The following is a 10,229-nucleotide window of genomic DNA, read 5'->3' on the forward strand; positions in this document are numbered from 1 at the left end:
GTATCAATCCAGTAGGAGACAACGCACAAATCACCAATACCTGCACAAACAATCAAACACTTGCACCCAACACGATAAAGGGGTTGTCAATCCCTTCACGGTCACTTGCAAAAGTGAGATCTGAAAGAGATAGATAAAACTAAACAAACGATAAAGTAAATATTTTGGGGTTTTTTGGTTTATAGATCGGAAAGTAAAATATTGCAAAATAGTAGATCAGAAACTTATATGATGGAAAATAGACCCGGGGGGCATAGGATTCACTAGAGGTTTCTCTCAAGATAGCAAATAATACGGCGGGTCAACAAATTATTGTCGAGCAATTGATAAAAAAGCGCAAAGCTATGACGGTATCCAAGGCAATGATTATGAAATATAGGCATCACATCCGTGTCAAGTAGACTGACTCCTGCCTGCATCTTCTACTATTACTCCACACATCGACCGACTCCTGCCTGCATCTAGAGTATTAAGTTCATGAAGAACAGAGTAACGGTTTAAGTAAGATGACATGATGTAGAGGAATAAAGTCAAGCAATATGACGTAAACCCCATCTTTTTACCCTTGATGGCAACAATACAATACGTGCCTCACTACCCCTACTATCACTGGGTGAGGACACTACAAGATTGAACCCAAAGCTAAGCACTTCTCCCATTGCAAGAAAAACCAATCTAGTTGGCCAAACCAAACCGATAGTTCGAAGAGAATTTCAAAGATACCAAACCATGCATAAAAGAATTCAGAGAAGATTCAAATAATATTCATAGATAAGCTGATCATAAATCCACAATTCATCGGATCTCGATAAACACATTGCAAAAGAAGATTACATCAGATATATCTCCAAGAACATCGAGGAGAACATGGTATTGAGAATCAAAGAGAGAGAAGAAGCCATCTAGCTACTAGCTATGGTCCCGTAGGTCCGTGGTAAACTACTCACGCTTCATCAGAAGGGCAATAGAGTTGATGTAGAAGCCCTCCGTGATCGAATCCCCCTCCGGCAGGATGCCGGAAAAGGCCCCTAGATGGGATCTCACAGGAAGAGAAGGTTGCAGTGGTGGAAAAGTGTTTTCGTGGATGCTTCTGGTGGTTTGGGAATATATGTGAATATATAGGAGGAAGATCTAGGTCAGGGGGTCACCGAGGGGCCCACAAGGTAGGGAGCGCGCCCTACCCCCTGGGCGCGGACTCCACCCTTGTGGCCGCCTCGTGGCTCTTCTAGCTTTCACTCCAAGTCTCCTGGGTGTCTTCTGGTCCAAGAAAAATCATCGCGAAGGTTTTATTCCGTTTGGTATTCCTTTTCTGCGAAGCTCAAAAACAAGGAAAAAAATAGAAACTGGCACTGGGATCTAGGTTAATAAGTTAGTCCTGAAAATAATATAAAATAGCATATTAATGCATATAAACATCCAAAACAGATAATATAATAGCATGGAACAATCAAAAACTATAGATACGTTGGAGACGTATCAGACTCCCAGCCTCCCATTGAGCAGATGTCTCGTGATTCAGATGCTTTTGAGGTGTCTCCTATGATTCCACCCTTTGTGGCTTCATCATGTGTGCTGGCTCAGCCCAATGCTGTTGCTCAGGCTGCTGCAAAGGATAAGGAGGGCAGGGGAACTCCATGAAATGGCAGCTGTTCATGTCGACGTCTATGCTTAACAAGATGTGTGAAATATAGTTAGTGGGGTGAGGACTGACAAGGCCTTCAAGGAGGTGCACTTGAACGATGCTGCAAAGTAAGTGTTCGATTTTGTGGGCAGGAGGTGAAAGTGCAACTAATCCCTAGATGGTTTTGGTAATTAATAACAACATGTATGTCATTGAACTAGAGCCCATTCAATGATCATTTCAGGAAAGTTCAATGTAGGTATGGCAAAGACATGTAATTGTGGACCCTCAAAATGCAAAGGACATATGACGGTGTCCTGGATAAAGGGGTACTAACCCAGTCGGCTCATTCTCCTCGGGTTGGACCGACGAGCCTTCATTGATGATTAAGATGGACTCGGAGGCCGTACGCCGGAGGCGTGATCAAGACTGCCTCCCCCGAAGACTTGACGTATAGTCCAAGATCTCTGCCGTCGCCTAGCTCCTAGCTACCGACCTTGTAACCCTAGATACCCTCCCTGGCATGTATATAAGTCATAGGGTTTAGCCCTAGATGGGATACCAATGTAAAATCATTCACCTAGCCCTAGAGTTAGACCACACATTACGATCTCGAGGCAGATCAACTCTGTACTCGATACATCTTCATCAATATAAACAAGAGCAGGACATAGGATTTTACCTCCATCAAGAGGGCCCGAACCTGGGTAAACATCGTCTCCTCGTTCCTGTTACCCTCAATCCGAGATCCATAGCCCGGGACCCCTACCCCGAGTTCTGCTGGTTTTGACATCGACACTAGTGCTTTCATTAAGAGTTCTGTTGTGCGATCGCCAAAAGGATCGATGGCTCATTGATGCGGCTTGAAGCTATGTCGGTATTTCCCCAAAGAGGAATGGATGATGCAGCACAACGGCGGTAGGTATTTCCCTTGGTGATGAAACCAAGGTTATCGAACCAGTAGGAGAACCAAGCAACACTAAGTAAACAGCACCTACACACAAATATCAAATACTCGCAACCCGACGTGTGAAAGGGGTTGTCAATCCCTTTCGGGTAGCGGCGCCAGAAATTGGCAAACGAACGTGAGAGAGTAGTAAATATTGATAGATCAAAAGCCAAATAAAATAAAGTGCAACAAGGTATTTTTGGTTTAATAGATCTGAAAATAAAAGCAAATGAAAAAAGATCGTAAAGGCAAATAATATGAGAAAGAGACCCAGAGGCCGTAGGTTTCACTAGTGGCTTCTCTCGAGGAAAATAGCAAATGGTGGGTGAACAAATTACTGTTGTGCAATTGATAGAACTTCAAATAATCATGATGATATCCAGGCAATGATCATTATATAGGCATCACGTCCAAGACTAGTAGACCGACTCCTGCCTGCATCTACTACTATTACTCCACACATCAACCGCTATCCAACATGCATCTAGTGTATTAAGTTCATGGAGAAATGGAGTAATGCAATAAGAACGATGACATGATGTAGACAAGATCTGTTTATATAGAAATAGACCCCCATCATTTTATCCTTAGTAGCAACGATACATACGTGTCGGTTCCCCTTCTGTCACTGGGATCAAGCACCGTAAGATCAAACCCACTACAAAGCACATGTTCCCATTGCAAGATAAGTAGGTCAAGTTGGCCAAACAAAACCCAAATATCAGAGAAGAAATACAAGGCTATAAGCAATCATGCATATAAGAGATCAAAGAAACTCGAATAACTTTCATGGATAAAAAGATAGATCTGATCATAAACTCAAAGTTCATCCGATCCCAACAAACACACCACAAAAAGAGTTGCATCATATGGATCTCCAAGGGACCATTGTATTGAGAATCAAACGAGAGAGAGGAAGCCATCTAGCTACTAACTCCGGACCCGAAGGTCTACAAAGAACTACTCACGCATCATCAGAGAGGCACCAATAGAAGTGGTGAATCCCTCCGTGATCGTGTCTAGATTGGATCTGGTGTTCTGGACTCTGTGGCAACTGGAATTGATTTTTGTCGACCCCCTAGGGTTTCTGGAATATTGGGGTATTTATAGAGCAAAGAATCAGTTCAGGGGGCACCCGAGGTGGGCACAACCCACCAGGGCGCGCCTGGGCCTGCTGGCGCGCCCTGGTGGGTTGTGCTCCCCTCGGAGCACCCCCAGGCGCTTCTCCGGCCCACTGGATGTCTTCTGGTCCCAAAAAATCCATAAAAAGCTTCACCGCGTTTGGACTCCGTTTGGTATTGATTTCCTGCGATGTAAAAAACATGCAGAAAACATCAACTGGCACTTGGCACTATGTCAATAGGTTAGTGCCAAAAAATGATATAAAATGACTATAAAATGATTATAAAACATCCAAGAATGATAATATAACAGCATGGAACAATAAAAAATTATAGATGTGTTGGAGACGTATCAGCACCCACAAGCTTAATTCCTGCTCGTCCTCGAGTAGGTAAGTGATAAAAACAGAATTTTTGATGTGGAATGTTGCCTAACATGTCATATTCTTTTCTTTGTAGCATGGACATTTGGACTTTTATATTGTTCAAAGAAATAGTCTAGTTTTGACATGAGACTTAAATACTCAAGCATACCAACAAGCAACCTTGTCTTTCAAAATATCAACACTAAAATAAGTTATCCCTAGCTCATCATGCTCAATCATTGATCCATTCATGAAACACACTCGCATATTAACTACACCCAATGCTCAAGTACGATCATAATGCCCCCTTGTTGGTGCTTTATAAGAGAAGATGGAGACTCAAATAAAAATAAAAATTGCATAAAGTAAAATAAAAGCCCTTCGCAGAGGGAAGTAGGGATTTGTAGAGGTGCCAGAGCTCAAAGCAAAAATTGAGAGATAAAAACATTTTGAGAGGCATACTTTTCCCACCAACGAAAACGACTTAGAGTTCCCAACACTTTCCATGCTAGATATATCATAGGTGGTTCCCAAATAGAAATTAAAGTTTATTCCTTTTTCCACCATACTTTCACTTTCCATGGCTAACCGTATCCACGGGTGACTTCCATACCAACACTTTCCAAGGAATTTATTATTTCACAACATAAAGTAAATTCATTTTTCATTTCAGGACTAGGCATCCCTAATACCTTTCCCTTACTCTCGTGCAATGACAAGTGAATAAACACTCATCGTGAGAATAGCACATCTAGCATGCAAAATATTAGCCACCCCTCACCGCTTCGCGAGCGGTACGAGCACACAAAAGAGAAATTTATTTTAATATTAGAGATGGCACATACAAATTTTCTTAGAATGGCAAAAGAATACCGCATATAGGTAGGTATAGTGGACTCATGTGGCAAAACTGGTTTAAAGGATTTTGGATGCACAAGTAGTGATCATACTTACTGCAAAATGAAGGCTAGCAAAAGATTGAGAAGCAACCAACCAAGAAACGAATAATCTCATAAGCGAGCATTAAGCATAATTAACACTGAATAATGCACCACAAGTAGGATGTAATTTCATCGCATAACTATTGACTTTCGTGCTTGCATAGGGAATCACAAACCTTAACACCAATATTCTTACTAAAGCATAATTACTCATCTACATGACTCACATATCACATCATCATATCTCAAAACTATTACTAAGAATCAAGTTTATTTTGTCCAATGATCTTCATGAAAGTTTTTATTATATCCTTCTTGGATATCTCTCACTTTGGAACTAATTTTCATGTGTTGATTTTGATAAGCTCAAACAAATACAAGTGAAGATCATGAGCATAATACTTATTTCTCTCAAATTAATTTAAGTGAATCAAGAGAGAATTTCTTCAAAAAAATTACTAACTCTCAAATAAATCTAAGTGAAGCAAGAGAGCATTTCTTCAAAAATACTAAAGCACACCGTGCTAAAAAAAGATATAACTGAAGCACTAGAGCAAGTCCATAGCTCATAAAAATTTAAGTGAAGCATAGAAAGCAATTCTAGCAAGTCAATGCATAATTTTGGCTCTCTCAAATAGGTGTGTCCAGCAAGGAATCAAGACTAAAAACAAAAAGCAAAATAAGCAAAGACTCATATCATACAAGACGCTCCAAGCAAAACACATAGTATGTGACGAATAAAAATATAGCTTCGAGTAAAATACCGATGGTCATTAAAAGAAAGAGGGGATGCCACTCGGGGCATCCCCAAGTTTAGTTGCTTGCTTCTCTTCGGATAATAACTTGGGGTGCCATGGGTGGGCATCCCCAAGCTTAGTCTCTTCTTACTCCTTATTCCTTCATCCATCGTAAGATAACCCAAAACTTGAAAACTTCAATCACACAAAACTCAACAAAACCTTCGTGAGATCCTTTAGTATAAGAAAGCAAATCACTTCTATAAGTACTATAGCAAACCAATCCATATTTTATTCTTGCATTATATCTACTGTATTCCAACTTTTCTATGGCAAAAACTCATCAAATAAAAGCATAGAATCATCAAAAGAAGCACACAACGCAAAGAAAACAGAATATGTCAAAAATAGAACAGTTTGTAGTAATCTGGAAATTTCGAATACTTCTGAAACTCCAAAAATCTTTATAAATTAGGAAAACCTAAGCAATTTGTATATTAATCTTCTGTAAAATAATTGGTATTTGATCACGCTCTGGTTAAAAATGAGAATTGTTTTCGTGAGCGCAAAAGTTTCTGTTTTTCAGCAAGATCAAACAACTATCACCCAAGAAGATCCTAAAGGATTTACTTGGCACAAACACTAACTAAAACACAAAAAACACAATCATAACAGTAGCATAATTGTGCTAACACTCAAGAACATAAAGCAAAAAGCAAAAATGAATTTTATTCATTGGGTTGCCTCACAACAAGCGCTATCGTTTTACGCCCCTAGCTAGGCATAAGGCAAGGATCTAAGTTTTGTCATCTTTGTTTCGAGATCCATAAGATGCCCTCATGATTGATTCATATGGTGGCCTAATTCTTGTTATAGGGAAGTGTTCCATACCCTTCCTTAGTGGAAATTGGAATTTAATATTGCCTTCTTTCATATCAATCACGGCACCGATTGTGCGTAAAAATGGTCTACCAAGAATAATTGGACAAGTCGGATTGCAATCAATATCAAGAACAATAAAATCTATGGGCACGTAATTCCTATTTGCAAGAATAACAACATAATTAATTCTTCCCATAGGCTTTTTAATAGTAGAATCCGCCAAGTGCAAATTTAAAGAACATTCTTCAATAACGGTAAGACCAAGCACATCACATAAAGATTTCGGAATTGTAGAAACACTAGCACCCAAGTCACACAAAGCAAAACACTCATAATTTTTAATCTTGACTTTGATAGTAGGTTCCCGTTCATCCTGTAATTTTCTAGGCATTGAAACTTCTAATTCCAACTTTTCTTCTAAAGCTTTCATCATAGCATCAACGGTATGTTTAGTAAAAGCTTTATTTTGTTCATAAGCATGGCGTGAATTTATCATGGATTGAAACAAAGAAATACAATCAATCAAAGAGAAACTATCATAATTAAAGTCTTTGTAATCCAAAAGAGTGGGCACATCACTAGTTAAAGTCTTGACCTCTTCAAACCCACTTTTATCAATTTTCTCAACAATATTTTCACCCTCCGAATTATCGGGACGCCTTCTAGCTAAAGTTGACTCTTCTCCAGTCCCTTTTTCATCAATCTTAACTTTACTAAACAAGGAGTCAATAGAAGAAATACCAATCATTTTAAGATCATCATTTTTATCTTCTAGCGAGATTGATTTAGCGGCCATTTGATTTACTAGGATAGCTTGTGCGTCGGATATTTTTCCTAGCAAACTTTCAGCAAAAGCATATTTAGATTGGAGATTGCAAACTTCTCTATTAATATGATCAAGTTGTTTTGTTATAGCATCAAGCACAACGGAGTGCTCCTTAAGTTCTTCGGTAAAATACTTATTATGCTCAAATTGTGTAGTCATATAATCCTTAGCACTTTTCTTAGTTTCAAGCAAAATATTGGGGTAAGGAACATCATAATATTTACTTTGAGGCATCATGACTACGCAAACAAGAACGCATGCAAAAAACTGATCCGTCAAGAAAACGGCGAATGAAAAATAGGGCGAATAAAACGGCAAATTTTTGTGAAGTGGGGGGGAGAGGAAAACGAGAGGCAAATGGCAAATAATGTAAATTGCGAGGAGATGAGATTTGTGATTACGAACCCGGTAGATGTTGAAGATCCTCCCCGGCAACGGCGCCAGAAATTCCTTTTGATGCAGCTTGAAGCTACGTCGGTATTTCCCCAAAGAGGAAGGGATGATGCAGCACAGTGGCGGTAGGCATTTCCCTCAGTGATGAAACCAAGGTTATCGAACCAGTAGGAGAACCAAGCAACACTACGTAAACAACACCTGCACACAAATAACAACTACTCGCAACCTGACGTGTAAAAGGGTTTGTCAATCCCTTTCGGGTAGCGGTGCCAGAAATTGGCAAACGGACGTGAGAGAGTAGTAAATATTGGTAGATCGAACGCCAAATAAAATAAAGTGCAACAAGGTATTTTTGTATTTTTGGTTTAATAGATCTGAAAATAAAAGCAAATGAAAATAGATCACAAAGGAAAATAATATGAGAAAGAGACCCGGGGGGCGTAGGTTTCACTAGTGGCTTCTCTCGACGAAAATAGCAAACGGTGGGTGAACAAATTACTGTTGGGCAATTGATAGAACTTCAAATAATCATGACGATCTCCAGGCAATGATCATTATATAGGCATCACGTCCAAGATTAGTAGACCGACTCCTGCCTGCATCTACTACTATTACTCCACACATCGACCTCTATCCAGCATGCATCTAATGTATTAATTTCATGGATAAACGGAGTAATGCAATAAGAACGATGACATGATGTGGACAAGATCTATTTATGTAGAAATAGACCCCATCGTTTTATCCTTAGTAGCAACGATACATACGTGTCAATTCCCCTTCCGTCACTGGGATCAAGCACCGTAAGATAGAACCCACTACAAAGCACCTCTTCCCATTGCAAGATAAATAGATCAAGTTGGCTAAAGAAAACCCAAATATCGGAGAAGAAATACAAGGCTATAAGCAACCATGCATATAAGAGATCAAAGAAACCCAAATAACTTTCATGGATAAAAATATAGATCTGATGATAAACTCAAAGTTCATCCGATCCCAACAAACACACCGCAAAAAAGTGACGTCATATGGATCTCCAAGAGACCATTGTATCGAGAATCAAACGAGAGAGAGGAAGCCATCTAACTACTAACTACGGACCTGAAGGTCTACAAAGAACTACTCACGCATCATCGGAGAGGAACCAATAGAAGTGGTGAACCCCTCCGTGATGGTGTCTAGATTGGATCTGGTGGTTCTGGACTCGGGAGCATTTTTGCCCCTGGCCAGATTTTTGTTCGGCAGCATGGTCTTTTGCGCCGACTCGGTAGGCATCTGGCCCGTGTCGGGAATACGCCCTGATAATCCTCAAGTGCAAGGAATCATCATAGCAATTTCCAAAGATGGAAGTGATAAGTATGGAGTGTCGAACTCACAAGGAGCCAAAGGTAAGATCAATATTCTCTCAAGTCCTATCTGCCACTGATACGACTCTACATGCACCAAGCGTTTGCTTTCATCTAAAAACGAGAAATAAGATTATGTTGTGTGTATAAAGAGGATAGCTTTGCATGATAACGGAGAACTAAAATATAAAAATAGGTGTTGTCAACATAAATTTAGATTATATTATAATATTTTACAAATAGCGAGTGTGGAATAATGACCGATCGGTGTGCGGAATTGTCCTAGGCAATTGTTAACAAGATCGATAATCATTATTGCAATTTTATATGAAGGAGAGGGCTAACATACTTTCTGTACTTGGATCATATGAACTTATGATTGGACCTCTACCAAGCATCCGCAACTACTAGAAATCATTAAGGTAAACCCAACCACATAGCATTAAGTATCAAGTCCCCTTTACTCCCATACACAACAACCCCTTACTCAAGTGTAAGCTTCTGTCACTCTAGCCACCCACTATAAGCGAGTCATGAACGTATTGCAACACCCTACATCGAGAATCCTCCACGTGTGCGCGGCACGGGAGGCACCATATGACAACACCAAAATAAAACATACAACTCAAACCAATCAAAATCTTCAATCAACCCAAAGGACAAAAGAGATCTACTCAAACATCATAGGATGACAACACATCATTGGATAATAATATGTGGCATAAAGCACCATGTTCAAGTAGAGGACTACAGCGGGATGCGGGATAGTGGACCGTTGAAAAGAGATGAGGGATGTCATGAAGATGGTGATGTTGATGAAGACGATCACCGCATCGATGGTTCCCCCGGCAGCACTCCGGCGCCACCAAGAGAGAGGGGGAGAGAGTCTCCCCCCTTGGCTTCCTCCTCCATGGCCTCCAATGATGATGGCCCCCTCTGGCAAGGTGCCACAGAGGGCCTAGATTGATTTTTGTGGGTACAGAGGCTTGTGGAGAAGGAACTTCTCATCTAGGGTTATTTCTGGGGGTTTGGGTATTTGTAGGAA

Source organism: Triticum aestivum, chromosome 1D (assembly GCF_018294505.1).
Source record: "Triticum aestivum cultivar Chinese Spring chromosome 1D, IWGSC CS RefSeq v2.1, whole genome shotgun sequence".
Classification (NCBI taxonomy): Eukaryota; Viridiplantae; Streptophyta; class Magnoliopsida; order Poales; family Poaceae; genus Triticum; species Triticum aestivum.